This window comes from Tamandua tetradactyla, chromosome 15 (assembly GCF_023851605.1).
Source record: "Tamandua tetradactyla isolate mTamTet1 chromosome 15, mTamTet1.pri, whole genome shotgun sequence".
In the NCBI taxonomy this organism is placed as follows: Eukaryota; Metazoa; Chordata; class Mammalia; order Pilosa; family Myrmecophagidae; genus Tamandua; species Tamandua tetradactyla.
The window spans coordinates 46,321,751-46,337,591 of NC_135341.1; the positions used below are offsets into that span (position 1 = coordinate 46,321,751).

Here is a 15,841-nt window from a genome sequence, read left to right on the forward strand (position 1 = left end):
GAGCTGCTGCAAACTACAACCAATAATCTCAGTTTCCATCAGCCAATGTGAGCAGGTACAAGGGTATTGACAGATGACACACTTGGGTTCTGCCAGTTGTTTTGGGACATTCTTCTGAGAATTACTGTGATGTTAAGTTTTATATGTCAACTTGTGGTCTAGTTTGCTAGCTGCCAGAATGCAATATACCAGAAACAGAATGGCTTTTAAAAAGGGGAATTTAATTAAGTTGTTAGTTTACAGTTCTAAGGCCAAGAAAATGTCCCAGTTAAAACAAGTCTATAGAGATGTTCAATTTAAGGCATCCAGGGAAAGATACTTTGGTTCAAGAAGGCCGATGAACTTCAGGGTTCCTCTCTCAAGTGAGAAGGCACAAGGCGAACACAGTCAAAATTTTTCTCTCAGGTGGAAGTGCACGTGGCAAACACAGTGTCATCTGCTAGGTTTCTCTCCTGGCTTCCTGTTTCATGAAACTCCCTGGGAGGCAATTTCCTTCTTCATGTCCAAAGGTCGCTGGCCAGTGGACTCTTTGTTTCTCATAGCTATGTTGTTCTGCTCTCTCCAGAATCTCCCTTTCTTCAAAATGTTTCCTCTTTTATAGGATTCCAGTAAACTAATCAAGACCCACCCAAATGGTTGGAGGCATGCCTCTACCTAATCCAGTTTAACACCCACTCTTGATTAAATCACATCTCCAGGGGGCTGATCTAATTATAGTTCCAAACATATAATATTGAATAAGGATTATTCTGCCTTTACAAAATGGGATTTTGATTAAAACATGGCTTTTCTAGGGTACATATATCCTTTCAAACCAGCACAACTTGACTAACTTATAGCTCCCAGTTTTTCAATCAAACACTACTCCAGGTGTTGCTGTGAAGGTATTTTGTAGATGTGGTTAAAGTCCATAGTCCATTGACTTTGGGTCATGGAGATAATCCTAGATAATCTGGATGGGCTTGTTTCAATCAGTCCAAAGGATTTAGCAAACCTGAGTCTTCCCTAGAGAAGAATTTCTGCCTGTGTCTAGCAACTTCAGCTGGAGCTGGAGGTTCCAGCCTGTCCTTCCTGATGGCCTATGTCTTTTGGACTTACTTAACTAGCCCCCACAATTATTTAAGCCAATTCATGTGAATAATCTCATAAATATATAAACAATCTCCTACTGGTTCAGTTTCTCTGATTTACTCTGACTCATACAGTTAGCCATCCTCGTATTGTAAGCATGTTGAGATCATTGGTGGCCACTCCACTGCGATTCTTGCATTTCCATTTTCCTGAGTGCCTGTAGCTACTTTTCTGACTTTATTTTCTCAGACTTTCTGATAGTTGTAAACACCTCAGTTTCTCTGTGTTAAATCCCTTCCTTCTTGAAATACATAAGAGGCTTCAGGTTCCTTCACTGAACTCTGCCTGAGACATTTCCTTTCCAAGTGCCATTATGTTTCTGTCTTATGAAAACAGTCCATAGGGCTCATCCAGGGAACTTTAATCCTCCTTGGCCTCTGTCCTGCTAGTACCTCCACATGAGTAAGACAGCAACTCATCATTTAGAAAACTTTTGGCTTCACATAAAAGAAGCTAAAACTTGAACTGGCTACAACAACAAATATGCTTATTATCTCACATTTCATTTAACCCAGAGCTAGTATGGGCTTCATTTGCAGTTTGGTCACCAAAGGACCAGGTTCTTTCCATTCTACCTTGCCAGTGTTGGGGTTGGCTATATCATCATGCTGGTAGCAGGAGTACTACAGGGTACTGAATACCACATTCATCATGACAACAATCAGAAAACAAGAGGAATCTTCTCTTCCCATTGCTGTCTCTTTAGAACAAAGCAAACTTCCCACAAACCTCCATCAGACTTACTCTCATATCTCATTCAGTGGAGTTAGGTCACATGTCCATTCCTGAGTCTAACCAATAAGGTATTGAAAAGGAGTAACTAGAAGAAGGAAACGGATGTTCAGAGGAATAGAGGTTGGCTTAGAAGCCAAAAAGTTCACTGTAGGAGTGTCACACTTTTCCCCTGATAATGGGTATTAATTCACCTATGACATTTTTAAAGAGCTGGATGTTCTAAAGGTATTTTACCCAGTAAATTAATCTTTCAGGTAATCTAGTATGTCTTCTATTCATTTTTTGGCAGAAAGTGGAAGAGATAAGTCAGTGCTTTAGTGAGATCTTTCCCCTGCCTGCCCAATGGGTCTGGGTGTCTTAAAATCATGAATTGCTTAACTCGTAGTAGGTGCTCCGTATATGTTGTCAAATGAATGAGGAAACGAACAAGAACTTCTGATACAATGACCTGAAGATCAAGGACTGGGGCTGGTATGGAGAGAATGAAAACAGAGGTTTAGAAGAAGCAGATGCAGAAATATAGGTATGAGGATGGAGGTGATCCCAGCTTTCTTTAGTGCCCATAGTTCTTTTTGATTCTTTTGTACATAGAATACATGCCATGTTAGTCTTTCCTTTGGTTTACTTTTTTTTCCCAAGTAGATTGTTAGAAACCAAAGGGTTAGGATGCAATCTGGATAAATGTTCCTTCCTTCCTTTCCCCTTGCCTTCCACTTCTCTTACATTCACCGAAACCTGACTTTACACTGAGGACCATGATAGGCTCTGTGACCACAAAGACAAAAAAGAAACTGCTCCAGGCTATAGAAAGGTCACAGTTCAATGAAATGGCCAGTCAAACAAAACATCTTTAAGCATGACAAATTCAGGATAAAGATGTACAAAAATGTTGTAGGAACAAAGGACAGACGGACATGTTCTATTGAATCTTCAAAATATACAGTTTTGGGGGGAAGGGTGAGGTGGCATGAGTGCAGGCTCTCTTCCCAGTGAGAAGAACTCTCATTCATGGAAATAAGTTGAGCTTTCCTCAGTCTCAGGTAAACAGAAGGGAATGGGCTAAGTGCTCAGCTTGGATATCTGAGCAGCCTATTACTAAAACTTTATCCTACTAGTTAAGGCTGACTCGGAGGTGCAAATATCTCTATGTGTATTGATAATCCTGGAAAAGAAAAACATTGATTCAGTGACAGACTACATTTGAAAGACACCATTGCTCAGTGGACTACAATTTTGAAAGTTTTTCCAAAGCCAAATGCACATAGACAAGTCTGGAATGAAGGCATCAGAAAAAAAAAATGGGTGAGGTTTAATGATATGACCAAGTTACAGTGGACCAAGCCTGGGTAGGTCAGAAGGACCAGGATCCTGGAGCAGCAAGTTATTTGGATTGTTTCAAGGTTGATGTACAGAATCTGAAAAATGTCCCTTAGTGCTTCCTTAACCAGATCTGCCAATTTATCACAGTTTTCTGCTCTGTTCTGTGTGGCCCTAATCAATCACTTCTTCTAATCCCAGTTCTCCATTTTGGACCGGATGTGGCACTGCTCACAGGCTTTTCTTGGCAACAACTCAGCTCTGCCAGAGAGAGCTCACTGTGGAAAATCTGCTGGAGCTAGAAATGGCTTTGTTACTGTAGTTGCTTCTGGAAAAAATGAATCTTGTGGACTTCTTTGTTTTTCTCCCTGAAAAGCTTGCATTAATTGAACAAAGTGCAGCAGATGCTTCACATGGATCAATATCTCTGCCACTAACTACTGAGCATTTATTTAATACTCTTGTGTACAGAAGAAGTGGTCAATTTCTTTCTCATATTTTATTTTTTTGGAGCATGGAGGAAAAGTGGGGAAAATCTTGGTATTTTTACATGCCTTTCTGTGAGGGAGCTGAAGGATAGGGGGACAGAGTCATCATTTCCTTTCTGTCTGAATTTGTTCAGAGAATTCTCATATTTATGTAATCCCTCTTGGCCATGTTGAGATTATAGTGAGCACGTAGACTTTTGCAGCAATGGGCTTATTATAGCTGTGTGAGCTTTAGAAAGTTCCTTAACCTTTCTGAACCTGTTTCTTTATCTCAAAATGGTCTGCTAATATCACTACACCATGGGTGGGTGTTCTTTTTTTTTTATTTTTAATAAAATGAGATGGCATATGTAAATTTTCCCAGTGCAATGCCTTGGCATTCAACAAATGGCACTTGCTTTTGTTCTTTATGATCCTGAGCAACTTCCTTCATTCATGTGAGCTTTAGTGTTCTCTTTTGTAAAAGGAAGATAATAAGGCATAGATGAAATCATGATTTAGATGGAACTCTCTTTTGAATCATGAACTGCCGTAATAGTATGACTTCAGTGTCACTGCTTTTATAACCCTGGTGCTTGTGCATGGTGGTCTCAGACATGTTGGAGGGAAATTCTGGCACCTGGTTGGGGTGGCTGTGCTCCCCTGACCACATCAGGGCTGTTCTGCCCATCTTAAAATTAATGCCGCTTCCCACACTTCCTGGTAAGCAGTGGCCCTGAGTGAAGCTGCCAAAGTACCCCACCTTAAAGGCAACCACCATTCCCTGGCTTCAGAATTCAGAAGGGGTGAAGGATGGTACAGGATAAAATATCATCTGTTTAATACTTAGCAAGTGCCAGCATCTTTGGAGGGCTCAATCTGTGTGAGGTCATGTGTTGTGCTAAACATCTGACAGGATTTTTAATGTAATCTTTACATAAGCTTAAGAAGCATACACTATTATTATCCCCACTTTATATGCGAGTTAGCTGAGGCTCATGGTGGTTGCTCAAATGTTGGAGCTGGGATTTGAATCCAACGGTCTAACACCACACAACTGGTTATAGCCTAATTTCAAATATCAAAAGTGTAGTCATTCTAGACCTTAGATTAGGACCAGTGCTTGGAAGGTACATGGAGGAAGATTTTTTCTCAAGCTAAGAAAGAATATCTTATTAACCAGAGTTGTCCCAAGTGAAGCATGGTGCCTTTAAGCTACTCAACTCCCCGTTATTGCAGCCATTAAAATACAGGCTGAACAAATAGCCATCAGAAGTGCTGAAGAGATAATTCTGTTTTACTAAATGGGTCTTTGATGGCATCAGGACCTAAATATGTTAGGAACATCACCTGGTCTGAGATTCCAGCAAAACACAAAGGACCTGTGAAGTGTAGAAGTGTAGCCTGTGTGGTCAATGTATTATGAATAGGAAGGCAGGCTCCATCTAGAAAATAGAATAAGGTTAAATATCACAGATCATGGGTAAAATAGAACAGATACCAAGATCTCTAGGATGGCTAAAGAGATAGAAGAGTCAAGAAAGGCAAGATGGGAGCTAAAGTGAACATTTAGAAATTCAAGATAGCAGATAAATCACAGTTCTGAGCAGGCAAGCTAGATTTTCAATCCAGGTGATCAGTTCAGATTAGTAGGTCTACATTAATGCTACAAAAAGAGATAGACCCGAAGAGGTGGACAGGAGACAGATCCTGCCTTATGTGTTATGCTATGGAATTCAAGCTTTGCTGTGTAGGCAAAGAAGAGCCACTGAAGAGTTGTAGCTATGTTGTTTTGTGTTGATGAATTTGGGGATTATGACTGGTGATATCAATTTACATTTGTATACTACACAGAGAAGGTCTGATATTCTGGTCAGGTAGCAATGCTTAAGAGACAAATCAATTACAGGATTTCGTTAATCAATTATAGCCCAAGCTGGGTTTATCTTTCATGGTGTCATTGACTGCTCTTATCAAGCTCAACAATGAGCTTTGTCCTGAAAAACTGTAAGTAATTTCTTGTCTTCATTCTACTGGATTTCTAAGCAGCATTTTACGTAGTAACATTCTCCTAGCTTGGCTTCCATTATACCATACTCTCCAGGTTTCTTTCTTTTTTTTTTTAAATTAAAAAGAAAACATACAGGGCGGGCCATGGTGGCTCAGTAGGCAGAGTTCTCGCCTGCCATGCCAGAGACCTGGGTTCGATTCCCGGCGCCTGCCCATGAGAAAAAAGAAAACTATTAAAAAGAAAAATACAAGGGCAGGCCACGGTGGCTCAGCAGGTAAGAGTGCTTGCCTGCCATGCCCGAGGACCCGGCTTCGATTCCCGGTGCCTGCCCATGTAAAAAAAAAAAGAAAAAGACAAAAGGCATAGAAATAGTTTAGACAGCTATGTATACATGAAGATCAAACAGATGTTGATATTTTGTCATATTAATTCCAACAACTTGCTTTCTGTATCTCATCTTCCTTTTGGATTTAATTTTCTTCATTCTAAAGTACAACCTTAGCTCCTTCAATGAAAATCTGTGAGTGGTAAATTCTCCCAGTCTCTGTCTGAAATATCATTTTGCCCTTACTCTTGAATGATATTTAGCTGAATATGGAATTTTAGATTAAGAATTAATTTTCCCATTGTTATTCCATCATTTTATGTCAATCTTCTGTTGTTGCTTTTGGAAAGTTTACCATCAGGATAAATGTTGTTTCTTCGTGTACTATTCTTCTCTGACTGCTATTCTGATTTTCTCTTTGTTTATGGTGTTGTGCAGTTTTACAACAATGTGTTAGGCATGGATTTATTTATATTGCCTGGAAGCTTCTTCAAGCTGAGAATCCATGACTTTCATTTATCCTAAATACATACATATTTTTTAATAATACATTTCCTATAGCCTCTTTATTTTCTCTTTCTGGAACTTCTATTTTTAGATGCATGATGTACTTTCTCATCTTGTCCTCAAAATCTTTTAACCTCTCTTTTATGTTCTCCGTATTTTTTATTTCTGTTCTGTATCTGGATATTTTCCTTAGATCTATATTCCAGGCTTCTAATTTTCTTTTCAGCTCTATATAACCTGCCCTTTAATACCTCCTTCACATTATTGATTTCAATGATGGTATTTTTTATTTCAAAAAAATCCCATTTGAATACTGGATTTCTGCTTCCATCCAAGATAAAATCACAGTGACCAGATTTTTCCTCCTGCTTGAACCAGCCCTCCCTTCCTCCCCCCCCAAAAAAACACAGACAAAATATATGAAGCAATGGTTCTCAAGACATTGGACATCAGCCGATGAAGGAAGTTGATTCCTGAGAAATGGGAAACAGGAAATTATTATCCTGAGAGATTTTCTAGGCCAGAGGGGAAGGGGAACCCAGATAAAGCCTGGTAGCTTCTCTGAGTTGAAAGTTGAAGAAAATCAACGTGGCTAGAACTTGCAGGATAGAGGACTAAAGAGGGGAGAGGGCTGCGGAAAGAGAAACAACCTAGAGATCTCCAGAAGGGCCTCCTTGCATATTCAGCAGAATACTAATCAGTGCATATTTTTAAATAAACTACCTGAGGCTAAGGAAAAACTACCCCAAAATATTAAAGCCAAAAATGCCCTGCACTCACATTGAAAGGGAACAGTGCATGTTTTCACCAACTAGGCTGGAAAATGTATGACAACAATGGCATACAGCCAGGAAGGGAGAAGTGGAGGTAGACTACTATAAAGTTCTCATACTATATGTGAAGTAATAAATTAAATGATAAATTCAGGGTGTAAACTGTAAGCCCTGCATCAATCACTAAAATAACAAAATGAAGAGTTATACCTAATAAATTAAAAAGGACACAAAATGGAATCACAAAGATTTAAATAATCAAAAAAAGTCAGAAAAGGAAGAAAATAGAACAAGGATCAAAGGCATAAATAGAAGAAATAAAGCAAATGATAGACTTGAAACATAGCAATAATAATATTCCATTAAAATCCCTGCCATTATGCCATCTTACAACCATTTTTGAAAACATTTTGGTTATCCCACTGCCAGGTATTAACCTGAGAGTAAAGAAGTATATGTTCATGCAAAGACTCGTACATGAATGTTCATGGTAACTTTATACGTAACAGACAAAAATTGGAAATAACCCAAATGTTTATCAGCTGCTAAATGGACAAAATGTTATGCTAAATCTATATAGTGGAATACTATTTCCCAGTAAAACAAATGAACTATTGATTTACACAACATAGATGAATCTCAAAAAAATTATGATAAGTGAAAGAAGGCAGAGAAATAAGGGCAAATACTGTAAAACTTCATTTATATAAAACTCTAGAAAATGCAAATTCATCTGCAGTGACAAGAAGATCAGAGATTCCTTGGGGAAGGAATGCAGATAGGAGTGAAAGGAATGAATTACAAGGAGCACAAGGAAACTTTTAGGAGTGGTGGATATGTCCACTCTCCTGATTGTGGTGATGGTTTCACTGGTGTCTACATATGACAAAACGTATTAAATTGTATACTTTATACGTGTGCAGTTCAATGTGTGTCATTTATAAAGGGCACAATAAAGCTATTTGTTTCCTTTTCAAATCTTTTATATTTATACCACTCGATCTTATTCTTCGGTATTTTATTTCTCATTTTATGGCTCATAATTTTAAACATATTATTTGTTATTTGCTTTCAGAATGTTGCTCTATTATCTCAACTTCTTGGAGGATCTAATTGTCCTTTTTGTATTGTGTCCTGACTCTTGTTAATGATAGCTTGTTCTCTAAAGTGCTTTGTAATTGTTGCTTGTGAGCTTATTTTAGCAGGTCGTTTCTTTTTATGATGGGATCCTATATAATTTGGTATGTGGAAATCTTGAGCTATTTAATGTTTGGTTCTGTCATGTTCTCTAGGGCATTATTAGCTAATTTTCATGTTAATTTTTGGCTTATGTAAGGTAAATATATAATGTATTTATCCAGCAGATAATGTAAATTTGGATTCCAAACATATACAAAGCTCAGGTCTAATATATTGAATTTTCTGGAGAGAGCATGTCCTTTCCCTCAAAGCTCATGCAGAAAAAAGAAAATGTCTCCCTTTGTCAGTAAGATGTTTTCCTGGCTGGGCAGGAGCACAGTAGGCATCAATTTGCCCCCTAGATCTTAGGTCTGGGGAGGGTGTCACAGCAGATGCCTCTTGAGATGGCTTTTGGCTCACAATTCCTCCCTTTTTAGGAATTTCCCCTGAAATAAAAGGATAAGCTCCTGGTGGCTGTATCTGTGCTTCATGACTGAAACTCCTGCTTGTACCCACTTCCATACACATATCTCTCCAGGGATAAGCGAAGTTTTTTCTCAGAATACTTTTGAGTCCTAAACTGTGGAAAGAGAGGCAGTCATCTCAGGCAGCAGAAATTGTAAGATGTTGGGAAACACCAGCAACCATGTTTTGTAACCTGGATGGAAGCATTCTGGAATGAAAGAGAGAGACAGAGAGAAAGAATGTTGTAGGTTTTTGTACCTGATTCTAGTTGTCTTGGATGCCCAGATGTCCTTTTGCCTTGCCCCTGTTTTGGCTATTCTAATATCTTTCTAATGAATTTCTCTTTTCACCTAAATTGGTTAAAGCTTGTCTTTGGTAACAGGCAGTCAAAATAATTCTTGTAATACAGCTCTTAATAAAATTACATAGGGTTGTAGTTGTGCCTCCTGTCTCTGTCTGGCTTAACCCTGACCCTGTAAGTAGAGGCATCAGAAGACTCAGCTGTGGGGAGCTAGAGACAGCAGAGACAAGGAAATGAGGACAGAACCAAGAGGGGACAAGGAGTTACAATTCCATGTCTCAACGGGAGGCCGCACTTGCTTCCCCAAGGATCCAGCCTCAGGAATAAGGTGGTTCAGAATCACATCCAGACAGTTCCTCTCATCTTTAAGAGAAACCATGTGGTACAATATAAAGAGCCATGATTTGGGACCAGCACTAAGCCAGCACTGAGATAACAGCTCTGCCACTTGCTAATGGAATACTCATTCCCCAATCAAAACCTTAAGGATACTCATGTACCACATGCAACCTTGAACTTTGTTTATGACAACCCATTTTTATGAAATAACGTTAAGTCTTTCCATGGTTCCTTACAGCCTTTCCTCCCTTTCCTGTTCATATTGTTGAGTTATTGAACTTGAACCCTTGGCTTTTGCAAAGAGATGTGTTTGGCTCTTTCTAATTCTGAATGCCTAAACTCCAATGCCAGTCAATGAGATGCCCAGCCATATCCACCCAGCAAGGTGGTTTCAAGTAAAACAAGACCAACTTCACTTATACTTGTAGGCTTAAATAGATAATACATGTAAAACACCTACCATATACTAGAGACCCAAGAAGCATCACTTTCCTTTTCTTCTCTCTACGGAAAGAATCTGGATGAAATCTGAGCAAGCCAAGTTACCTGTCATGTCAAGCCTCCAGTTCTACGTTGCAAACCTGGATGTGGTCTGCCCATATTACTTCTCAAATGTCATGCTTGGATGGGTAACATTGCAAAGTACTGCTCTGCTGGAAGGGTGAGAATTTAATTTCATCATTACCAGCAATTCAGTTAGGGCTGATGACCCTGTTGTAGGATTGCAGTCCCTATCAACAAGATAAGGTGCGTCAGTTCTGGGAGATGTAAGATTGAACTGCGAGATTATTTTTAGGAAACTGCTTTTTCTGTCCAGAACATCCTCCTGAAAATAGCTTTTAGCATTGCGGAGGCAGCACCTTGCAGGGAACAGAACTGAAAGTAGGAAACCTGGCTCAGACCTAAAGATTAATAGAGCAAAATTTTCCTCTTATTCCAGCTTTTTTTATGATGCAAAAACAGGTTGATAACAAGTACCAGCTATAAACTTGAAACAATGATCCAAATTTAACTTACTTCTTGCCATTTATCCAGGAAGAAATTCAGTATCATGTTCCTAGAAGCAGGAGGGAAATAATTACTGTCTGTTTCCCCTTACAGATAATAATGTATCCTTCTATTGCTTTCCTACTCACAAGTCATTCTCTTTTTCTTCCTTTGCTAATGGATTCCTTATTTTGTTCAAGTGGAAGTCACTCTTGGCAATCACATTCCCTTTTACTAGTGATTGTTCTAAAGGTGGGTATGAGATCCACTGGATCCAGAGATCCATTGCTCGCAAAGGAAATGGGAGGGAGCTGCTTAGGACTTCTGGGAAAATAAAAATGGAGAAACACAAGAAGAAAGAAAACCCATTCCTACCATCTCTTCCTTTGGTGCAGGTTGTAAGGATATGATGCCTAAAGTTGCAACCATCATCTTACTACTATAAGATCACAGACTGAAGAAATAAAGTCAGCACACTGAAGAAGCAGAATGGAAGTATGGGCCCCTCATGACATGGTGAATTGCTGAAACAAGACCAGGAACATCTATCTTTAAAGTTCTTGACAATTTAGGAATAAAAGTTCTAATCTTTTAAACCACTGGTAGTTGGGCTTTTATCATTTGTGGCTGCTGGGAGTCATCCTTAAAAAAGACATCTGGTACATTCACTTTACCCCTTTCTATAATGTGCTACCTAAATGACAATATTGTGCGTGGATTTTCAGCTACCCTTGGACTGTGAAGATGATGACTGATCCCACAGAGATAAATGACACACTGAGAGACACTGGGTTTCTGAGCCATTTGTGGGGAAAACAGCCATGGATTGCCCACCTTCAGACTCTCATGTGAGAGACAAATAAGCTTCTAAGCCTCTATCACGTTTAAGTCATGTTTAAGTCATTGTTATATATTTTTAAGTGTATCCCCACTATTCACTAAATGAGTAGCTGCTATGAACACCCCTGACCATTGTAGCCATATTCTCCTAGCATCTACAACACCCACCAGCATTTAGAAGAAAAGGAAGACATTGGCAATAAGGAAAAGAACAGATTTTTTTTGGTTTAAATTTCCCCCCAAGTACCAAAAATAATTATTTAATCAAGCCAATAGCTTTTCCCCAGCAAGAATCAGTGCTGAAGAGAGGGTGGTGAAAATGTATGAGAAAGAAAAAGTCAAAGAGAAAACTAAAGAGACATTTTAGCTAAAGAGGGGAGAGAGGTAGCCAGTAAGAAAGGGTAGACATCAAGAAGCAGTGAAAGTCAAGCAGTGGGGACAACCAAAGCAACAGGCTGAGCCCCCAGTTTTGGGGTTTGTTCATATGAAACTTAACCCTGCAAAGGATAGGCTAAGCCTACTTAAAATTAGGCCTAAGAGTAACCTCCAAGAGAACCTCTTTTGTTGCTCAGATGTGGCCTCTCTCTCTCAGCCAACACGACTGTCTCTCTCAGCCAACACAACACAAACTCACTGCCCTCCCCTCTCTAGGTGGGACATGACCCCCAGGGGCATGGACCTTCCTGGCAACATGGGACAGAAATTATAGAATGAGCTGGGACTCAGCATCAAGGGATTGAGAAAACCTTCTCAACCAAAAGGAGGAAGAGAGAAATGAGACAAAGTGTCAATACCCAAGAGATTCCAAATAGAGTTGAGAGGTTATCCTGGAGGTTATTCTTATTCATTAAATAGGTATTACCTTTTTAGTTAAGGTGTAATGGAGAGGCTAGAGGGAAGTGCCTGAAACTGTAAGCTGTGTTCCAGTAGCCATGTTTCTTGAAGATGATTGTATAATGGTGCAGCTTTCGCAATGTGACTGTGTGATTGCAAAAACCTTGTGTCTGATGCTCCTTTTATCTACCTTATTGACAGATGAGTAAAACATATGGATTAAAAATAAATACATAATAGGGGGAACAAATGATTAAATAAATTTAATAGATTGAAATGCTAGTGATCAATAAAAGGGAGGAGTAATGGGCATGGTATGTACGCATATTTTTTCTTTCTTTTTATTTCTTTTTCTGAATTGAGGCAAATGTTCTAAGAAATGATCATCATGATGAATATACAACTATGTGATGATATTGTGAGTTACTGATTTTATGTAGAATGGAATGATCATATGGTAAGAATTTTTGTGTTTGCATGTTGGTATGTTTAATAAATAAAAAAATAAATATTCTCTTTAAAAATAAAACAAAAGAAGAAGCAGTGAAGGTGGCCCTGTAAAAATGGAAAGACCAGTGTTTTCTCTCCTGCCCCTTTATTATTTAAAATGCTCAGATATGAGCTGTGGGTCTGAGCTATTGAGGCCAGGGCACCTGGGAAACATGGACAGTTCAAGGTAACCTCACACAGGATGTTCAGAAAGTGGGGAAAGGCCTGAGTACAAGTTCAGGGTCCTGTTTGAAGAGGAGGATAATAAGAAAGACACATAACTTCAGCCAAATGTGTGAATGAAGGATGTCTATATTTTGGGGTGATGTTGAAAGAAATGTCAGCATCCGTATGCTATTATTGACAACATCTGGTATAATGAGGTAAGGGTATATTCTGTTCAACCAGTATTGATAGAGCATCAGCCATGTGTCAAGCATTTATAGAATATGTTTTAGAACAAGGGTCAGCAAATCTTTTCTATAAAGGGCCAGATAGTAGATACTTTAGGCTTTGGGGACCATATTGTCTCTCTCGCAACTACTCAACCTTGCTGTGAGAAGCAGCTACAGATAATATGTAAACAAATGGTCATGGTTGTGTCTCAGTAAAACATTTTTTTGTATATATAAATATATAAAAAGTGGTAAGCTCAATTTGACCTGCATGGTGGCTACCGCTTGTCAACACCTAATTTAAATGTTGTGATGGTTTAAAATTGTTATGTCCCCTGAAAAGCTTATCTTCTTTTAATCCATTCTTGTGGGGGCAGACCTACTGTTGAATGGGACCTTTTGATTAAGTTGTTTCCATGAAGATGCCACCCTGCCCATTCAAGGTGAGTCTTAATCTGCATGCTGGAGTCCTTTAAAGGAGAGATATTTTGGAGAGAGCTCAGAGCCAAGAGAAAGAAAACACTCCAGGAGTAGCCAGAAGGACGAAGAAGAACTTAGAAAGCCATTTTGAAACCAACCCAGGAGAAAAGGGCCAGCAGACATCACTACATACTTTCCCCTGTGACAAAGGAACCCCAGATGCCATCATCCTTTCTTCAGTGAAGGTATCCTCTTGTTGATATCTTAGTTATGGCATTTTTATGGCCTTAGAACTGGCATTTTTATGGCCTTAGAACTGTAATAAATACCCTTTGAAAAAGCCAATCAATTTCTAGTACACTGCACTTCAGCAGCTTTAGCAAACTGAAACAGAGGCCAAAGAGTGGGCCAGATGCTCTAAAAATAGTTTGTTTATTAAGTATCTACAATGTGCCTGACACAGGTTACAAAATACATTGTCTCTGATAATTATAATCAGAAACTATGGCTTTTATGGCCAAGGAAATGGACATTTGGATATAGTACATAACATGGCCTCAGTCTCATAGACAATAACAGGTCTAGGATTCGGACTCAGACCTGTGTCTCTAAAATTGGTGCCGTATGAGCACATTGCTCTCATATTATTTTCTGCTAATTACATTTCTTTTCTAATAACCATGTGATTCATGCCTGTGAGATTGTCAGTATATGTACCTGACCACATTTCAGACATTCCCCAAGGACTAGAAGAAGGAATATGCCAGCAAAGCATGGAACGAGGCACTAATACAACATTGTCTTATTGAACATATTTCCTGCAGACAGAACCGTCAGCTTGAACTTGTGGGTGGGAAAGGAAGGAGAAGACAATTGAAGGAAAAGAGGGGCACGAGGCTCTGAGGAATTCCACCACAGAATTACCTAATTATAGTGTCTCCTCTCCCTGGCCTGAGAACTCAGTGGGCAGGAAGTTAAAAATACCAAGCCAGTTGATGGGGAACTATTGAGGGCTTTCCTTCAGTGACCTTATTTAATCCCTACAAAATCCCCATGACGTTGGAACTGGGACCCCCTTCTTAGCAGCACCAGAGGCTCAGAGAGTTGGGCAGAATGCAGAAGGCCAGATTGCTAGTGAGGGACAAAGCTGAGATTTAAATGCACATTTGTCTCACCCCAAAGCCTAAGCCCTCTCTGCTTCTCGCAGCCAGTCCAGCACCACTCTTGAGCAGAAAGAGCAACAGGGGTCCTTCCAGGAGTGAGTTATCCAACAGGCTATACCCCACTGATCTTGCCGTGTGCATTTACAAGTCCTGGATCTCCTCCTTTCTCTTTAGGCAAATCAGCAAAATATGCAGGAATATATGGTCTTGGAGGGGTGAGCTGCATCACATCCTGGCTTTGCTACAGAGAACAAGATGGAGGCATTTCAACCCTCTGGGGCTCAGTCTCTTGTCTGCAAAAGTGAGACTAATAAAGACCTCCTTGACAAGGTTGTTGTGAGGATTAAAATGACAGTGAAGACAACAGCAATTTGCACAGGGCATGGTTCATTTGTGTAGGCTTAATAACAGTCGGCTCTTAAAATATACTGAATATCAGTGAACACTTATTTAGGAGGCAGAGTTGCCTATTGGTTGTGGTATAGGCCTTATAACATCAAAAAGATGCTCTGACTTTGCTGGATACTATCATCTGACTTAATTCACTGAGGCTTGATTTCCTTCTCTGTAAAAGAGAAGGGGTCGACACTAGTAACCACATCATAGAGTTCTTCCAAGGACTAAAGGAAAATTCTAGGTGGACAGTGCCCAACAAATTGCAAAAGTTAGCTAAATGTAGCTATTATTATGTATGATTATGATTACTATATATGGCTCACCTAATGAATCAAAGGTAGAAAGGAGGGAAGAGGAGAGAAGGGAGAAGGAAGGAATCAAGGGGAGGTTCAAACCTCTTTGGCGTGGTTCATGGTCCAGGGGAGGGATATGCCTTGCTTCTCTCCAAGCTGCCTGATGTAACATTAAATCATGGGGGCTACTCAGAGACATTGGATCAGGGAGAATCAGAGATTCAAGGGGTAGGGGAGAGTCAGAGGCTCTCTTAAGAGAAAATACAGTAAATTAGTTTGCTCTATTTTAAGATTTATTTATCCATTCATTCATCAAATATTTACTGATCACTTATTATACACCAGGTGCATTACTGGGCTCTCAGAATAGAGGGGTAGGCAAAAGAGACATGGCCTCTGCCTGCATGAAGCTTACGTCCAGTGGAAGGGCCAAGCATCAAACCAGTAAACCAAATAAATACTTCATAACAAATC

General features: G+C 39.5%; 1 long non-coding RNA gene across 1 annotated transcript in view; it reads left to right on the plus strand.

Moving 5' to 3' along the window:
* The window catches only part of LOC143657385 (uncharacterized), a 66,041-nt gene extending 54,905 nt beyond the window's left edge, over nt 1-11,136 (plus strand). Inside the window, exon 3 of the long non-coding RNA XR_013162833.1 lies at nt 10,933-11,136. This is a non-coding gene — a long non-coding RNA (uncharacterized LOC143657385). The remainder of the gene's footprint in view (nt 1-10,932) is intronic.
* The last annotated feature ends 4,705 nt before the right edge of the window (nt 11,137-15,841 follow it).